We start from the raw sequence: 19,359 nt of genomic DNA on the forward strand, positions 1-19,359 counted from the left end.
GGGTCTCTTCCTTTGCCTGGCTTACTTCATGCCATTTAATTCAGGGCTCCCCAGTGGCATTTATCCACTGTAAAGCCCTTCCAAGACTGTTAACAGGTGGCATTTGAGACTGTGAGGACTGTGCTGCCAGGTCACTGGAGCCACCCCCTGCCTTCTCCAGACAAGGTTCAGCCAGGAAACCTGGTGGGCAATTCAGTGTGACAGCTGGATGTAGATTGGCAGATCCTCACTGTGGAACAGAAAAGCACTAGCTGGAGCAGGGCTGCATCTCATTCCTGCTACCCAGGTGTACGTGCACAGGCTTGGCAGCCAGCAGCAAGGAAGTGCAGATACCTGTCCTAGTAATTAAACTGGATTGTTGAAGTGTTGGACAGATCATTCATATGTTTCTTGAGGAGAGGAAATAAAGGCATGCTGGGAATGCTGCTGATAGATGTGGCATGGAATCTGCTGGAGGAATATTAGAGGACAGCAGTATGATACCCATTAAAGGCACCTGTTTAGTGCAGATCGGTGGGTGTCACGGTCCTAATGCTGTTTACTGTTTTCCTGTTGTGAAGGCTGCTGCCAGTAACTCTGCTGTTGGAAGAAGTATATTTTCCTGTTAGTGGGTTTGCATTGGTATTTCATTGCTGCTACTGGATTTTTGCTGATGTGTGGCATTAAATCCACATAAATCTCAGTAAATGTAGCTGTGCATGAGGAGATGATACCTCACTGATCAGTGCAGACAGTGAGGCAAAGGTCCTGGTTTGTGACTTACATCCCAAACTCTCCATAGCTGCAGCAGGATTTATCCACATAGCTGTGTCTCTGTGCATCAGGCCAAGAGTAACTCCCTTGCACAGTTATCATTTGCAGCTTTGTATTGGAAGGTCTCTTAGAGGAAATGGGAAACCTGTGACAAATGTGTCTCATGCTAAGGACAAGTGGGTAAGTGTAGCTTCTGGTTAAGTCTCCCTGTTTATCTTAGTGGAGCCACAATCACAGGAGATACTAGTGGGTCAAGCCATGGGTCTTTGATACACTGTGTGGTGTTGAAATTGCATCTGTGTGCTTGATGTGCACAGATGCAGTGGTTGATTCATCTGTGTGCTTGATGTGCATGGTTGATTCAACAGGAGGTTCAACCAAACTGCAGTGTAAAGAAAGCAGTGGTGACTGTGTTTCACTGTCTCTCTGGCTGGTCCCAGCATGTGTTTGTGAGGTGAGCCAGGCCTGTCTGCTGGAGCTGTAGCATCAAGTGGGCTTCCCAGTAATGTGCTCTTTCAGCACTCCCCTGGGCCATCATTGGTTTGCCCGTGCCAGAAATAAAGCAGATGGAAAAAGGGACTTTGCAAATCAGACTAACTGCCAAGCATGGAAAGTGAGTGTCTGGTTTTTTAAGGTGCCTCCAAAAAAATGTCCTTTGAGGCAAGTAATGGAGTGCTCCATACCCAATGATTCTGGATATAAAGACTCATTTCAACAGTCCTTTCTCAAGTAAGAGTAGGCAGGGCACATCTGGCTTCAGGGAGTCTCAGACCACCCACCTTCCCCCTGGAATTACCTCCAAGAGGTGCAGCTCTTGTGTCTCACCTTTTCCCTTGTACAGGTTTTCTGATGGTGATCATATTTTCACAGAGGCTGGTTAATGAAGTTGAATCAGTGACACAAGGCCAGCTGAAGCAATAGGAGAAATCCTGCTACAAGATCTGTTGGCTGCAGGAAATTGAAAAATTGGATACCATGGGATAGGTCTGGCTGCTGGAGTCCTGCTGGCACATATTCAGTAAGGCAGCACTGCGGAAAAATGCCAGGGTCTGTTTTGTTGGTTTGGCTTTTGTCCATCCCAAGAAGACCATGCTCATTTCAGAACTGCAGAGAATGTGCAGACAGTGAGTCCTCATGTACACCACCTCTTCTGGGTATGGCAGCTTTTGGCAGCAGAAACTACATCTGGGTTAGACTCTCAAAGGGATTACTTCCTAGGGAAAAAAAAAAAAAAAAAAAGGTGGTTCTCTCTCCAAAATAGTTTGTCTCTCTTCCTCTCTCATCTATTTAAATAATGAGTAAAAGAATTGGGGCTCACAATCCATCTGGCATTTTCAGACTGATGTAATTTTACTCTGAACCTTTGAAATCAAATTTGGAAATACAGAGAGGGAACAGTAAACTTTTGTGCACAAGAAGAGGCTGATTGCTAATCTCCATTGGTGACCCCAGCATTCTTCTGTTCCTCCAGTCCCTGGAGACCTGGCAATACTTGGGATGGGGCTGATCCATGCAGGATGTAGTGGCCTTAGGCTCCAAATACAGGACTAGTTTTCCTGTAACCGTTTTGCAATCTGCAAACCTCTCTTGGTTCTGTGGGATTTTGCTGGTGTTTTTCTGCTGGAAAACATGTGTCTAGAAAGGATGAGCAATGCCACAAGCCATGAGAGATAGAAATTGTGCTGGCCTCCGTTGTGGCTACCCTAGAGGTGCAGCAGGCAGACAGAGGACTTTCTTCCCTTTGTAGGCACAGGAGTTGGCCCAAGTATAGTTTTTCCCTATGGCATTGCTGCAAATACATGTCCAAGGGACTTCCCAGCACACATGGCAGGGAGCCATCTGTAATGCAGTCTCAGAGTGTGTTAAAAAGTGTGTCTTGTGCATGTGGGCTGGAGCACAGTGAATAATTCATAAGTGGTAATGATAGGATCGAGTTAGCCATCCTTTCCTTTCTCATGGTTTTGCTCAAGTTTCCATATTTTTGAAACCTCCACCTATTTAAATGGTTCCCAGAGAGCAGTCTGTGTGTACTGCTAATACTGAAGTTTGCTCTTCAAGTGACAACAACTGCATGACTTCTTTTTTTTTCCTCAGCACTTTCACCAAGCTGGATGATTAAGGTATGCTGTCACTCTGGACAGAGATGTGCATCTCCCTTGAGGTCTTCCATCTTATCTGCCCTGTGTACAGAAAGCGCCTACCATGGCGTCCTGGTCAGAGGCGTGTCTCGTAATGGGTCCATAGGGAGCAAGCAGTCCTGATTCATGGTTGCCTATGCGGCCGTTGTATCATCGCAGGAGCACACTGGAAAGATGCAATGTTTGAAACCTTTCTAGGTTTAAAACCTGCCGGGAGTATGCACTTTAAGCCAGCCTAAACAGCCAAGCAATTTTCTTTGCTTTTGATGTCAGCAAGTCCCATGCTGGGTATGGCTTCAGGCACAGAACTGGCCTGGAGGTGGGGGGTATGAGAGTGGGGCAGTTCTCCTGCTGGCATCCCAGATGCCACTGACTCCTTTGCACTTAAAGACCTTCTCTGTGTGTGTTTTTAGATAAACGCCCTGCCTGTTTTCTGTTTGAAAAGTCAGAAGCCAGTGTTCATTCCCCTTCTGTGAACTGTATGATATTTTTACCCTCCTTCTGGGCAAGAAGGAGAAGAAGGGTACAGATGTGCTTGCTAACAGAGGAGGAGTTAATATGTCTAATGCCTCAAGGAGTCTGTGTGCCTGAGGCCAAACCAGAGATAGAAGTTGCATCCTGTGGAGCAGCAGTGCTTTTTAAGCAAAGGTGTTGGAGGACAGAACCTGGCAACCTGTAGTGCGGTCTGGGAGGCATGGCTAGGTTCTTACTTGACCAAAAACCAAGGCTTGGAGCAACTAGAAGGCTCTTGGAGCAGGGAAGTGTGCTGAAAACCACGGTCCTTCCTTTTATCATGCAGGCTGGGATGCTGCAGTGGAAGGGAGCAAGGGAGAAGGTGTTTTCCATAGCAGTCAGGATGTGTACATTCTTTGAAAATCAGACAAGGGCAATTTGGAAAGGGAAATCTGGAACACAGAGCTTGCTGCAATCTTACATCAGTATCTGCATGCTCTTGAAACCAAGAGACTGCAGCCCTGCACAGTCTGGGAAGAAAACATCAGGAAATGAGGCAAGAGATGGGAGCCACATTTTCAGAGATTGCCTTTGGGAACTGATGGGTTCAAGTCCTGTAACATTCAGGGTCTGATTCTTCCATCTTTGAAGTCTTCATAGGTTTGTTTGGTTTGGCATGGGGAAGGGAGCAGTTTACTTATTTTCTTCAGGAATAAGAGAAAATTTTCAAGGGGATGCTTCAATAGAGGCAGCATGTTCCATCACCTCACACAAGAAGCAAGACTGGTCTAGCAGCTCTACTTTTCAGCCAGAATTGCTGGCCCAGGGTCTGCAAAAGCTTAAGCAGATGCTTTCTTCTGGAAAACTGCCTTTCCACGACCAGCATGTTATGCAGGACTTGCCTTTAAACATCCATTGTAATCGTACTGGATCCACTGGGCTGCATCACCTTCCCAGCAGTGGTCACTAGTGGATACCATACAAGGGATAAGAGCAGGAAGCACACATGTGCCAGTGCTTCCTTAGAGCGCTCTCCAGCCCCTGGGGAACACCTCTCTTGCTTTATAGCCCATAATGGATTTTTCTTGCATGAATTTGTCTAATTATTTTATGGACTCTGAGAAAATTTTAGTGGCTGCAGGCAATCCTTTATGAATTTGGTATGTCTGGTAGTTTAAATTCTGCTTTAGATTCACACTGGCCAGAGAGGAGCTATTAGTGGCATAAATAGAGGTTTTAAGGTTTGCAATTGCCCATCTCTGTGGAAAGCACGGCCATTTAGAGATGCGGCACTGGCTTCCAGTGTGTTAACCCAGGTACTGCAGCATTTAATCTAGAACAATGTTATCTTAAAAGCAGAGAATGTCTTCCATACCAGTATGGGTGAATATGCAGGTAAACTGTACTGCCTCAAAGACCATAGTCTCTTTTTAAAGCAGAGAGCACCCTGCACTGCCCCTTGCAGCAGGATCTTTCTGCTGGCTGTGAACACCCTTCATGTCCAAGGAGATGTGAAAATTAGTGTTGAGTTGGCAGTGAAGGTTCAGCCAGAAAGAGAATAATTTCACTTATGAAGTTCCATGCATATGCTGGTAAGCAGCTTCAAGAGGTATTTTGGTATATTTTTGAAGCGTGGTCTCATGCAGTCGCAGGTTGCGAAAAGCCAACACACTGGCAAAGTAAAATCTGAAAGCCAGTGCTGTACAAAAGGTTGGTTGTTTGAATTTTTTGTTGTTGTTTTTGGTGATGGCTGCTTTTATACTGAATGCAGAATCTTCATCCAGCATCCTATTCCGAAGTCACAAGTGCACCCCAGCCCAGATGGCTGGATGTCTGCTACCAAATGAATTATGGATCAGATTAATATTTTACACTTTAATTTATAATTCACCTATCAGTAATTGCTACTTTTTCATAGTTGTTATAAGTCTTTTTGTTATACTTCACATATTAGAAATACATGCTTGAATACTGAGATAAGTCTTTGGAATGTGAAAAAAAATCCCCAAATTACAATATGACTTCTAGTTAGAAGTCATTTTTTTTTCTGGAAGTTGGTGAGACAACCCTGTGGCTGATATATAAGGACATTAAAAGATGAAATAAAAACCATTTTCCTGCATCTGCAGACAGACCTTTCAATTTTGACGTGAAATTAAAACATCTATTTATAGATGAAAATAAAAATAGTAAGAAGTAGTTGTCTTTACCCACCCTCCTCCTGAAAAAGGGAAAAAGAAGGACGCTGAAGATCTCATGATGAGATTCAGCTGATGACAACCATCGTGTACTGGGCAGAAGGGTGCAGGTTTTGCCATCTCCCAGTGGCAGTGAGACAGACATCTTTATGGTGAAGCAATTAGTCTTCTTCAAGGTGTGCTACTTGTGAGGCATGAGGTACAAAAAGCAAATGCTGGGTTATACCTGGGGAAAATGAATCCTTGGACTGCACCCACGTGGTGCCGTGCAGATGGGTATGAGGGAGAAAGGGCTGCCCAAATACTTGGATTGAGATGCTGCGACCAGCAGGATTGACACCGCTCTGCAACATCCCTGAGCCACCAGAATCCCCAGCAGTGACATCAGCTCAGGCTTGGGGTAAACTAGCAGATACTGGGCAATCTGACTCGAGGTTTTTAGCGGTGCATGAGTAGCAAATACTGTCTTTTTTCCAAAAAGCATAGAGCAGGCCATGCTGCGATCGGGTGTAGTAAGAGCTTCATGAGGTCAGAGCTTTAAGAAACTTGTGTTTTTGCAGGGCATTACTCATGTTACATTACAAGAGTGATAGAGCTGGTTTAAAATCTTATTTCCCATTTTGCTGGCATATTTTTAAAGAATTGCCAAGTAATCTTATACTAATCTAATTCTAATCCCCTTAAAACACATTCTTCAAGGCCAAGGAGTTCTCTTTGTATTGTGCTGAGCACAGTACCTGGCAGAGAGCAAAAGTAAAGCATCTGAAATGGTTCCTCTGCCCAGATAACATCAATTTATAGATTTTTTTTTTTTTCCCATGAATGTTGCTTTTGAATTTCACTGCTGATAAAGTCCCATTCAGCTCTTTAATCTCAGTCTGCAAGCTGGTAATTCCATTGTCTCCTATGTTATTTCTCTGATTTTAGCATTAAAAGTAGTTTTACATTTTTAACAGTCTGCATAAATTATACTTCTGAGAGTACTCTTAAGACATCAGGACTCCAAAATAGTCAAAAAAGAATGTAAAAAATACTTCCAGTATTTTTCTGTTAGAGAAACAGCAGTGAACTTGCAGGCATTTAATATACAACTCACTTGTTCTCTGGCTGCAGTACCAAACCAAGTAATCTCTTTATAGTAACCTCCCTCAAAAGTTGCATATAACAGTGGAGGAAACAGAGGAGTTTGAATTTGCATTTCCGTAGTTGTGCACTGAGAGAGCTGTGCTATAGAAACACTGCTCAGGGTATGGCAGCTTCACAGCGCATTTCTCCTTTCCCATGCACCCATCACGCTGATAAAATGAGTGTGAAGGTGTAAGTACGTGGCAACGTGTGTGCCGTGGTTTAGTTGAGGTTTTAGGGCATGGGTTGGACGCAATGATCTTGAAGGTCTCTTCCAAGCTAGTGATTCTGTGTGCATTTGTGTACGTGTATGAACATGAAGGACAGAGCACAGAGGTTACCCACCCTTGTTTTATGTGGGTATCTGTGACAGCTTGGTAAAGCTCAGACACTTTGGATGCCTTTCACTCTTCATGTGCTTGTGCCAAATTGCTGCCTACCTGGGCCCACATTTGAAGAGGTGGCTCTCTGTGCTGCAAGGCCACCCAGCAGTTCTCTGGTCCCTTTCTCCTTCTGTCTGTTTCCTTTTGCCATGAGCATGACCCTTCTTTAATAAGCAGTTTGTAACATTTATTTGTTCATATGGCCAGACTTTTTTCCCTTGGTTGCTGTTGTGCCTGGTGTCTGCACCCACACAGCAGGCTGGCTTCTGTATCCCAGGAAGGATTTTGCTTTATCAGAACTGAGCTCCAGCTCTCAGTATGCATGAATTACAGGTTCCCAGTTAGTATTTTACAGTATCAGGCTGAAATGCTTTTCTCCCCTGGATTGCTTCTCATTGGAGAGGTGTTGTTTCATTGAGGCTTGGAATGTTTTTCCACGTTTTCTGTTGTGGTTGCTATTACAATATATTTTGACAGCAAATCCCTTGCTCATTCCTTGAAAGATTTCCAAAACATATTTCTTTTGTATTTCTTGCAAAGAGCTAATGTAATAGAAGTGGTAGGACTGGCTAGTACTTTTTTCCAGATTACTGCCTTTCTTTCCCCACTATGGGGAGGACATGGGGACAGGGAGGGGAGAGCTCTATCTGAAGAGCTGAGAGTAGCAGTAAGGTGACAGACCACCCAGCAATAAATGATATTTCTTCCACAGCAGCTGGGCCAAAGTTCAGCTACATGCAAATACTACAAAAAAAGCTCAAGAGCTGGAAGGTTTTAATTAAAACACACTTCAGATGTGCTCTTTTGCCAGTGTGATAGAATGCTTGCTGCATCTCCTGGTCCTGGAGGAGCAGTCCTGATCAAAAGCAAGTAACTAATGGGATTTCCAGCTAGATCAGTACAATAGAAATCACCAGAAGAAAAGTGTTATTATTTATTTATTTTCCTGTTTTTTTGGGCTTGGCAATTTCTAAGAATACAAGCTCTGATCAAAAGGCCCTGTATGAATCGATGTGGAGCACCCGCTGGCTATGGTGGTGCTGGGTGAGGGTTTTTCTGCTGCCATGCAGGAAACTGGAGTGAGTCACTGCTCTTTGTGCAGAGGGGCTGACCACGCTGGACTGATCTTCTAAGTGCTTTGGCAAGCCTTGGAGAGAGCACTGGTCGGGGAAATAGATGGAAAAAGTAGCAATTTCCCTTTTGCATTTTACAAAATCTTCCCTGTGGCTTTTGGCCAGAGATGGTGGGTGTGCAGAGTGGTACAAGGAGCCTTTTGCATCTGGCCCCTGGGCTCTGCAGAGAGAGGACTATGCCTCAAAAGCAAATTTGGAGAATTAGATGGAAAATGCCAGTGGAGGGCACTAGCACTGCTTACTGCCTTCCCAGGAATACACAGCACAACTGCCCACAGTGCTTCTGCATCCTGCTGTGCAAATCTTGTGCATCTTTGCTCTCTGCCCCTACAGGAGATAAAAGGAAGCAAAGCTGAATCAGGTAAAAGCAGAAAACTGGGCTTGCCCTCCCTCCTTTGGTTTGCAAGGGTTTAGGGGACCCTGTGTGCCATTTCTTTGTAGCTTCTTTCCAACGTTCTGCAGTCTGCCTCAATCCAAGGAGAGAAAGTGCTGCTCAGCCAAGTAGATTATTAGTTATTCTATTTCCTGAGTTGCCTTCCACACAGTCCAGCATTAGTGTGGCTTATTACAGGGTGGGTTGATCTGCACTGCACCATTATCTTGTCATCTCCAGAGCTCTACCTTCCCCACAATGGGCTCCTGTTTTGGATCATTAAGCCATGAAGCTCCATAGTTCTGCCTTGTTCTCCCGAGGAGTGGCACCAAGAGCATGAAATTGTTTGCTGTCCTTGTTGGAGACTTATGGTCTGATCCTTTAAACACCTGGCCATGCAAGGACAGTTTCCACAGAGAGGTGCTCTCACCCAGTTCAGTAAACTGGAAGAGTGTCACTGCAGAAATGACTGGGTTATTTAATATATTGTACATCCCTCTGGCCCATGTGCAACTCAGCCCATGCAAGGACATGGAAAGGAACTGGAGGATGACTGGGTAAGGATGCAGATGAGGGCACAGACCCATCTCCACCTTTTCCAAAACTGCAGACAGCAACTAACAAAGCTGGGTGTGCATGAAGGACAAAATGCCCGGTGCCTTCCTCAGAGTATCGCACCAAACCCTCTGCTACATATTGGCTGAAGCTTCAAGGGGGACCTCTGCTAGAGTCAAATAGCCCTGAGGGCTTTGTGTGCTATTTGCAATCCCGGCAGAACATGTCTATAAAGCAAAACAAATCCCCTGTAAAGTAGTCAGTTGATAATATTGTTTGTGCTCTAGTAATAATTGTGCATCTGTTGTGGCCTCACACTCTTCCTCTATCTTCTGATATTGCTGTTTTAAATTTAGTTTGTACAGTGTCCTGTTCTTTATTTAGGACAAAACTGGGGAGTTAAATACATGGTTGTTATGCAAATTAATGCAAGCTGGTTCAGCTTTCTTGTATGCAGACCTGATGGATACAGCATCATTGGAAGGGATACCTAATTCAGTAAATTGCTATTTTGATGCCTAAAACTCTATGCATTGCCTTCATCAGGGAGGTTTTTCAGGCATCTGGTTCGTCGATGGGGGAACTGAGGCATGGAGGTGTGGTGTGACAGGCTAGAGGACACACACCAGGACTGGGACTCTTCTTGCTGCTCCTTGCCTCAGCTGAACTCTTCCCGTAGGGCTGGAGCCCTAAGATACATTGGAAATGTTTCCTAACCTGTTTGCCAAACTAACTTAAGAGCAGAAAAAAGAGGCTGGCCAGAGTCCACTGGAAATGGACTGTTGGGTTTGGGGTTGCTTTTTCTGAATTGGTTTCAGTATTATTGTGGTTTCAGTTTCACTGCAGCGTTAGAGATAGAAATGTCAGACAAGTGTATTTATCCAAAGCATTTAGTGAGCTAAAGCATGCTGAATAGCTTGGGGGAATGTGTGACAGGGGGCCCCTTTGCTCCCAGTCTTAATTGCTTGCAATAGTGAAAATTTCCTCCTTTCCTCTTTTGCACCTTCTGTCAGGAGAGACAATCTTTGATCCAAGTCCAGCTGAGTGCAAGGTGTTGCCTTCAATACATCTGCTCAGTGAACTGTGCTTTGTCTTCTAGAAAGGGAGCTGTTAATAATGTGACAGTCCATTCCAAGCTGTTACAATTTCCACTGCCCAGGCGTTTAAATGTAACTAAAATCCTGCTCGTTTTGATTTGGTATCTAGCAAGAGAGCAATTGCTACCTGTTCAGTAAATACAGTTGAGTTTTATTTGGCCTCTGACAGTAATAGTATTTAGAGTGGCTTGGCAACTGTTTACTGATGAGGGTCCAAAAAAAGCACTTAACAAAATCAAGTGATAGCAGGAATAAACTGCTAAAGACACTGGCACAGTGTTTATCCACTTGAGCACTTTAGCAAAGGTTTCAGGGGCTCCTCCTGGTTTTTCTGCCTTTCTTCAACTTTTTAACTTCGATCAGGAGCCCATCTGCCAGGGACTGGTGAGGTGGTTGCCTCCCAGCCAGGGGCTGTGTCAGGCTCTGGGGTCACACAGTCCTCTGCTCCCTGGTCCCCATGGCTGAGCCCCAAGCAGGTGCCCAAGGGGCTGTGCCAGGGGTTGGATGGGAGAATATCCAAATATCTGAAGTATGGAACTATCAGGTCTCCTGCTTCCCTGTCTCCATCTCCAGCTACTCTGCCTCGTAGAGACAATGATTCTGGGCAGGAGGCGTGCACATGGCTCATGAACCAGTGGACCATAGAAGTTCTGTGCACTTTGCCCTAGCAGGAGGAAAGCTTTGGCAGACACAGCAGCCGCCTTCTCCCTTTGCCATGAGGGTGCTTGAAAACTTCAGACATGCTGCAAGTCAGACAATTTTACAGCTGCCGTTTGGCTGAGTATAGGAGTGTTTTCCTCTCCAAGAGAAGCAGCAGCTATTTTTCACAGAGCAAATGAAGCCACCTGTTGGGTTAACTGGGCTTTATTCAGTCCCCAGGCTGCCTTGCACAACCTTTAGGGCCCATAGGAGTCTTTGAAGTACCGTTGAATTTCATTGTTAATGTCACAGTCATTTACTGTGAATGGAAAAGGGTATTTTTTTTTCACTCCCAGGCATGAATAAACTCTGTAGATTGCAGGAAATAATCCCTCTTAAAGGAGAGTTGAAAGTGCTGTCCTCTAATAGAAGAAACCTGGTACTGAGCAGATGCCTAGGACTGCTCCAGGTCTTCTCGAAAGTACTGGATTTTGCTCAATGATTAGAAACAGAATAAATTAAATTAAAGGAAAGCAGCTGATGACAGGGTATGTGTCAGAGAAGGGGAGGGAGTGGCGAAGGAAAAGTACATAATGTGGATGACTTTAATTATGTGGAAGGTGGGAAGATTGACTTCCCTATCCTGAGTGGGGTGTGTGAGAAGATACATTAGTCACTATTCTAGCAGAGGTTGATGAGGTCTCCTCCGAAATGTTAGTAGTTACTTGGATGAAAAAGGGTGCACTTGCTGGCAGTATTTATGAGAGCTTTAATTACATTTCACAGACTGAGTTCCAATTAGAAGGGAAAGCAGGGGTGAAAGGATGAACGAAAAGATGTACAGCATGTTTTAAGAGCACAGTGATAAATCTATGGCTGAGGATTATGGTAAACAAGATAGTCGTACATCATGGCATCATTTGCACATATATTTTTAGATGCTTACTCCAAGTTCCCTTCCACCTCCCCCTGTCACAAGCAAAATGTGTATAAAGGGGTCAAAGACAGGCCTCTGTTACTCCTCTTCCAATATGGAAGTCAAAGATCATTTGCAATTGCTGCGATACAGGGCTATTAGTTTTCCTTTTTTTTTTTTTTTTTTGCTAATTTGTTAACTGTGTCATAAAACGGCACTCCAGAAAAGGCAGACAGATCACAATGTTTGTCTCCATGCTGCATGAATAGTGGGAAAATATTCCTGTCATCAGCACATCCTTTCACATTGCTGTGGATTCTCGTGTTTAGAATCATAGAATGGTTTGGATTGGTTTGCATTATCCTTGCTATAATATCACCTAACCAGCTTCTTACGCAGATGACCATGATGCCTGTTTATTTTTATGTCAGGAGGTAACTCAAAGGGGAGATTTATCAATTGGTCAGCACTGGCATAATTTCCTCTGCACTGTAATAAAGCAGGAACTCTGCCACTGACTTCACTGCAAGGACAGTGCCTCCATGTCTGAGTGGCATTGGCACAGTTCTCTCATTAGATCCCTCAGAAAGAAGCATCTCTGTACTCTTTACTTGTGGAGTAAGCTGTTTGCCAGTATCTTCGCAGATGATGCAGGTAAGAGGTTTTGTCTAACAACATCAGCGTTAGGCAAATGGGCAATACTTTGGATCTTGTGGTATTGGTAATTAAAATAAAGGTAGGTCTGCAGACAGTTCATGACAAACACTGAAATTCTGGCTGGAGAATAGGAGGGATTAGCTAGTAAAATTGCTTTTGTTTCAGGTCACACTGTTCCTCCCCCTGATTCCTAAAAGGGTTAACAGTGTTTCTTAAACAGCAGTGAAATGGCTTCAGTGAAGCAGTGGCAGTACATCAGAAGTGCAATTTTTTTTCTCTTCTTTAATTCCATGATCACACTTGGTAAGCTACAACAAAGCAAAGGAGAAAACTCCTCTTTCTTTGGTGATGCTGAAAACAAATCCTTGTTTATTTAAAATTAGCTGTGTCAGGAGGAAGGTATGATGGAGTATAATTGCCAAATTCTTATTTGGTAATTAGTATCTTGCAGCCATCTCAGTGCTGTTAAGATACAGGCATAATTGCACATAGGGTGCATATATTTATCATGGAAGTTGGCACTTCAGACCATTAGGAAGTATTGTAGCTTTGCTGTATGCTGCATATAGATTAATCTAGTTTAGGAGACATAAGAGCCTGTCAGAGATGCTCCCATCTTCCAAGCATTTGTAATATCAGGCGGTAGGAGAACACTTGGAGAGGCACCAGATGGTTTCCATAGCCTTACTGCATTAATATCATGGTTCCTGATAATTGTGCATTTCCAGAGGTTTACCTGTTGCTGGTTGTAATATTCACCTCTGCCTGTTTTATTTACACACATTAAAAATAAAAAATAAAGTAGTCAGGTCCAGGAGGGTAGAGTATTGCATTTGTGCTCTGTTGTGCAGGGTATTTCTGCATGCCAGCATTGGAGGAGAGAAACCTTGACTCTTGGGAGCCCCTGAGAAAAGGCTTGTGAATTAACCCCAGATACACATCACAGGCATGGGGCTCTGCCACCTTGATTTAAAAAAAAAAAAAAAAAAAAGGTTGTTTGGAATTAAACATGTTCCTTTGTCAGCCCATCAAAGTATAGGTAGAAGCAGCATGTTGCAGAAATGAGCAAGTCTAGAAGTCATGTCTAGGAATAAGACAGGAACAACTTGCCAAGGGAAGATGATTTTCAGTAAAAGATCATAGCTAGGAACTCATTAGTTGGGGCTTTTTAATTAAATATTTGGGAAGGGATGGGCAAATAAGATCTCAGGGGAGAGATTGTTTCAACCACAAGCCTAAGGCTGCCACCAAAGATGGCACACTCCAGTAGAAGATGTTAACTGCAAGCCTTGTAGTGCTTTTTGAGCAGCAGGAATGTCCCTCCTGCACTTGCATTTATAGGGTGCAAAAAAGAGTGAAGTGATTTTTCCCAAGGTCACCCATCAGTTCATAAGCAGGGCCAGGAAGAGACCAAAAGTCACCAGGGTCTAGTGGCACTATGCTTTGCTGGATTCAAGGTGGAGACATAAATGTAACTTATTTATTTGTGTCCTTCCTTTAGTCCTCATGTTTCTTGACTCCTTTTTAGAGCTCTACACAGGAATACTGGGTTAGGGATTGAATCTTGGTGTACATCCAAGTCCTTCCTGATGAAGGACTGAAGTAGAAGACTATAAATAGGATCCCTTCCAAAATGGAAGGGCAGATTTTCTCTGTGTTAACCTGCAGCTGACCCTAGGTCCAAGTGGTCTTCTGTTTCATTAATTTCTTTGGCTAATTCATACATTTGGAGGGATGTATTATACTTTGCCTTCCCATAGTGGATCAAATTCTTGTCTTGCTTGTATGGAAGCTACTTTTGATGAAGTTGGTGAGTAGCCTCTCATGTGGACAAATGCAAGGAAGGGCCTGATGTCTCAGGTAGGTTTGATCACACTTCTCTGGATGTCTTCACAGCTGCTCTTGTGTTTCCGTTTGGGCTCTAGAAATTTTGGCTCTAAACATAATTTTTTTCCCCAGGGTATTGAGGAAGCAAGATTATCTTGTGCGTGAAAGCACCATCATTCTGATTTTTGTTATTTTATCAATACAGTGTCTTCCCCACATTCTGAAAACCCTTTTGCCCAGGTCATTCAGTATATAGTTGTAGTATATGATTTGACATGCCTTACTGAGGAAGAGATGAAGCAGAGAACACCAGATTTATTATTGGGTCACTGACTGAGATATTTTTTGAGTTCCCAGGGCTTTATCATAGTGGCCATCCTGGGTCTTGTTAGTAAAGAGATGATCTCAAGAATTAGATCACTGAGATGATAATACACTGCTGTGTTAGACAAGATTCATGGTTGAGAGAGGATATGGCATTTACTGGGCCTTTTAAATGTCACATCCAGTCTTTAAAGGCCATAGTCTTCGAATAAACAAAAGAGAATGCAGGTAGCTCAAGCAGCTTTAAAATGAGCAGCATTATATTTGTGCAGCAGATACCAGACTAACCAGCCACTGGAAACCATGCAAGGATGATAGCAGTGTATTTCTTGAGAGACAAGGTAAGAAGTGCCTATGTGGTCAGCATTCCCATCATTTAGCTGCAGAAGGAAGTAAGTAATATGAAGTTCTTATCAGAGTGATGCACAAGAAGTTAGACTGGCAGAAGAAGAAGTTAATGGCTTGAGTCATTTTGGTTGGAGTACAGTAAATGAAGTGATTGAATACCACATGAAGTAAGCAGTCTCTGCAAGCAGTTGCTTGGCAGTTGAATGACTGGATGGAATTTTTTTTTTTTTTTCTGTTTTCTTAGCTATGTGATAGTTCAAGTGGATGATAACACTGGGCAAAATGTATTTCTTTCCTCAGATGCATTCTTCACTGATAGAAACAAACCCATAGGAGGGTAACCCACAGAGCTGAATGCTGTACACTGCAGTGCTATACAGCATAAAAATGCATGTGGGCAGTTCCCACTGATCAGATGTGATAGTTCAGTGTCTGCAGGCCTTGTAAAATCGTGGTTTTTTGTAGTTTTTATGAACCGATAAATGTTGCCAAATTGCTTGGAAATTTATTTGCAGTCTTCAAGGGACATTCAGCTTTAAAAGCTACACTTGAAGCATACATCTTTTCTTCAGGCTTTTCTTGATTTTTTTTTCTGTGTTGCTTATGGAAGTGTGCATGTGTGTATATCTGTATTTAAAAGTGTCCTTTTCTCTTTTGTTTTTCATGCTCTCAGACAGTAACTGTTGTATTGATTTTTTTTAACAAATTTTTTTCTTCACTACTAATTTCTAGAACAAAGTTCAGTTGTCTCTTAAAATGTTTTATTCTTTTAACCAAGTGGCACAATAGAGCAGCAAGTCACTGCAGCAAGTCACTGCGTGGTGAAGTTTGGTAATCTGCCCTCAGGATTGAATTGTTATTGATTTAAAGGAAGATGAAAAGTCAGTGGTGTTTTGTGGGATGGCTAAATGATCTCTTTTGGCCTTAAGATCTAGGTATATTGATTTAAAATTATCTTGCTTTACCTGCTGCCTATAAATTTACAAATTCAAGTTAAATGAACATAAAACCCATTCTGTGTGAGTCCACTGTATTTGTATAGGGTTTTAGCGAAACCATTTTAAATGCTGTTCTTTTTATTAATTCTGCTTAGCTGTATATAGCTCTCTTAGAGTACTTCTCATTTTGGGGGGTAGTCTAGCAACATTTGTATACTTCACTGTAATTGAATCCTGATGCAAATCCAAGTCTTTGTTATTCTTGCATTCACTGCAGTGACCTTGATAATGTGAGTGCTTCACCTTTGCTGCTCCTTGGAAGGCAGTCCTGTGAAATGGGATCAATTACGTGCATTGCTAGGATCCCATTTTCAATACCACTGAATTAAAAACAGTTAGAGCTAGTTAATGGGCTTCCCCCTTGTGTGAGGGAGGGGCAGGGGGAATGAACAAAGGAGAATAGAAGCTGAATTGTTTGAGAGGAGGTAATCTCTATTTTGTTTCTGCTATAGATTAGGAATGATCAATTATCATGTCAGAAGGCAGAGAAGCTAATATGCCCCAGAATCTACACATAGTTTTTTAATCATCCTGCCTGATGCATAGCATTCATCATTCACATTTTTAATGCCACTTACTGTTATAATCTCACATTTATGCAGGGAACATTTAGGGAGAGAGAGCCATGCTAATAGGCAACAACCCTGGAAACAGAATAGTGGGGAACCTGTACAGTTTGATTTCTGTCTCTTCAATCTCAGCAGCCTGAGGCCTGGACTCATGCAAACTGTTGTACATGTCTGATCTTGAGATGATACCCCTGTGGATGATTCAAGGCATCATCTGAAGGAAAAGCTTTGTGAGTTCCCATCTGTACGGGGTGGGAAGTTCTCAGCGGTGCTGGAAGCTGCTTTTTTCCAAGAGCAAGTGGGAGCTAACACCATCACAGTGAAGGAGACAGGGAAATGCCTGTAAGCAGCTGGTGTTGGTTCAGTGAGCTCTAGTATCCATGCCATCCTGTCATCTGCTGTTTGGACTACTTTCAGATGTCTTCAAGGCACAATTGCAGCCACTAGATGCAATGAGCACTTGTAGCATAAAGGTTGGGCAAAGGAGATTCACAAATGTGCAGGGTGATGCCAAACAGGGAAGTGTTTTATGTATTGCATCTATGAAGACATACGTATATGTATTTTAATTGTTGTAACCCTGACTTTTAAGATTTTTATAAAGCTTTCTGAGTTTACATTCTTGTAGAGAACTTTCTCACCTAACTTTCTATAAATAACTTACTGTTTTGTATTCTTTCATAGAGGTGGAGAAATTTGATATACTAGTAGTTTGTCCAGTGTAGTTGGAGAGGTGGCACGTTCACCCTCCCAATCCACTGGCACCTTTTGAGAACTATAAATGATTGAAGTCAGAGGAAATAAATTAGTCTCTTCATCGTGACGATAGCTGTGGTGCATTGTTTTTCCTTGTGTCATCTGGTGACAAATTGTCAGTAAATTTTTTTAATAAAGATGAAGATGAGAAAATTGGAAGGACTAGAGCACTTCCTTAGGTCTATCCAACTGGTCCAAGTTGGAGAAGAGAGGCAGGAAACCCTTCAGAAGGAGGAACCCACAGTGACTGATGTTGAAATGCCCTTTTCTCTTCTAATAGTCACAAAGCTGAGGGGAAGCAAGTGATCAGTATAAGGAGAACTTGCCAAAATCAAATCCTGTTAGAGTGGTTTTGAACCCAGAGAGGAATCTGGATGCAGTGAAACTTGTCTTTCCTCCATCTTTCTACAATGTCATGGGAATGCTGAAAGAGATGATGTCACCAAAGCCTCAGGATACATTAGAGAGTGCATGTGCAGCTACCATATGAAACAGCTAAAATCTCTGTTGGGACCATTAGCTTCTGGATGGCAATCCCACCCTTAGATGTTCAGTCTGTTTTCCTGGTACCATTGCATTGCCCTGACCTCCACAGCCTGTGGTGACCCACTTAAGTAGACGAGGGCTTAGGACATATCCTGTCAGCAGTAAGGGGAAAAATTGGACTAGAGAGTCCCTGGACAGTCCCTAAATTGGGTTTTCACGTTAGAAACGTTCTGGCATATTTTTGAGTTTGTCTCTAAATCCTTATCAACACCTTCAGAAACTAACTGGACTGAAAAAGCCTGCCATATTTTGTCAGAAGAGTCTATGTTTGCTTCCTGCAGAAAAGTAATGCCTGTGCAGGGTGGGAGAGTCAAAAGCCATGCTTTCACATGCAGCCGCATTTATCCCGTTCGAAAGGTTGATGTTCCTCCTGAGCTTGTGTTGCTCGGTCGTGATCTCTGCAGTTTCCCCTCAGCAAAGCAATTTTGCACAGTGCTTGTCTTTAAGTACAGAACTAGCGCTTCCACTTAGAAACAGAAGTTGGAGAGAGTTATTAAATTATGAAAACAAGCCTTTGCCACAAATTTCCCCACAATTTTCCTTTTTGTCACTCACATAGGGGTTGTGTTCCATGTGTGAGCTCAGTGTGACATCACCAAGTTGCTTGTGATTTAAATAGAAGAAGCCAGCTGTCAGAAGTAATGCTTGCAGGTTTCCTTCTTTTCTTTATTTGCCTTACAGCAGTGCCTGCAGGCCAAAGCAAAGATTGTGCTGGCAGCACCTGAATAGCTAGTTCCTGCCCCTCAAGTCTATACAGATAAAGGAATTATCATTATCTTCATTACACAAGTAACAGCACGGAAAGATAAAGTGACTTGCCTATGGTCATACTAGGAGTTCCTGGCAGAGCCAGAAAGCAGAGTATTGTTTCCTCTGGTCTTATAATGCTTTTATCCCAGTGCCATCCTTTTGTGTGACTAGCCATTTCCAGTGATTTAGGTTTTTCCATAATGTCTCCTAGCACAAACAACCCAGCTAGTAAATGGCACTAAATATATGTCCCTTGGATCTCTCCCTTTCAAGATTCTTTATTTTTTTATCACTGGCCTTGTGATAGCCAGGTGTCTGTGTAGAGCCTTGTGTCTGGAAGGATCTCAGGATGTGCTCATCTAACCTGCTTTAAAACTTCCACAGATGCCACAGGTTCACTGGGTGATTTTTTTCCAATGCTTCATTATTTTTGTCCTTAGAAAGCCATTCCTAAATTTAACACTGTGCATGTCTTGCTCCAGAGACAGCAGCCTTTTACTTATTTGGAGACTCATATTCTCTTTCATTCTCCTTTTCCCCAGGACAGAACAGTCTCTGTTCATAGCTTTCTTAACTTGTGGGTTTTCTCCAATTCCCTCTTGGATTCCATAAAAATGCACTGTATTATTATTCCTGACATCCAGAATGGGGCACGATCTGGAGCTGCTTCAAGTGCTTCCTCCTTCTCCCCAAGGACCTGATAAATCGCTTTGCCTACTGGGAAGCCATGGGTTGAAGGCTTGCCAAAGCAAACAGCACAGACAAGGTGCAACCTGTAGCAGAGCAGGGCATCAAGACATACGGGAAGGTTTACTGAGCCA

General features: G+C 43.1%; 1 protein-coding gene across 11 annotated transcripts in view; it reads left to right on the forward strand.

The window, feature by feature from the left end:
• Positions 1–19,359, forward strand: part of EPHA5 (EPH receptor A5) — a 194,854-nt gene that overhangs the window by 113,270 nt on the left and 62,225 nt on the right. The gene's annotated exons all lie outside the window — the stretch shown is intronic.

The sequence above is a fragment of the Vidua chalybeata genome, chromosome 4, assembly GCF_026979565.1.
Source record: "Vidua chalybeata isolate OUT-0048 chromosome 4, bVidCha1 merged haplotype, whole genome shotgun sequence".
NCBI lineage: Eukaryota > Metazoa > Chordata > Aves > Passeriformes > Viduidae > Vidua > Vidua chalybeata.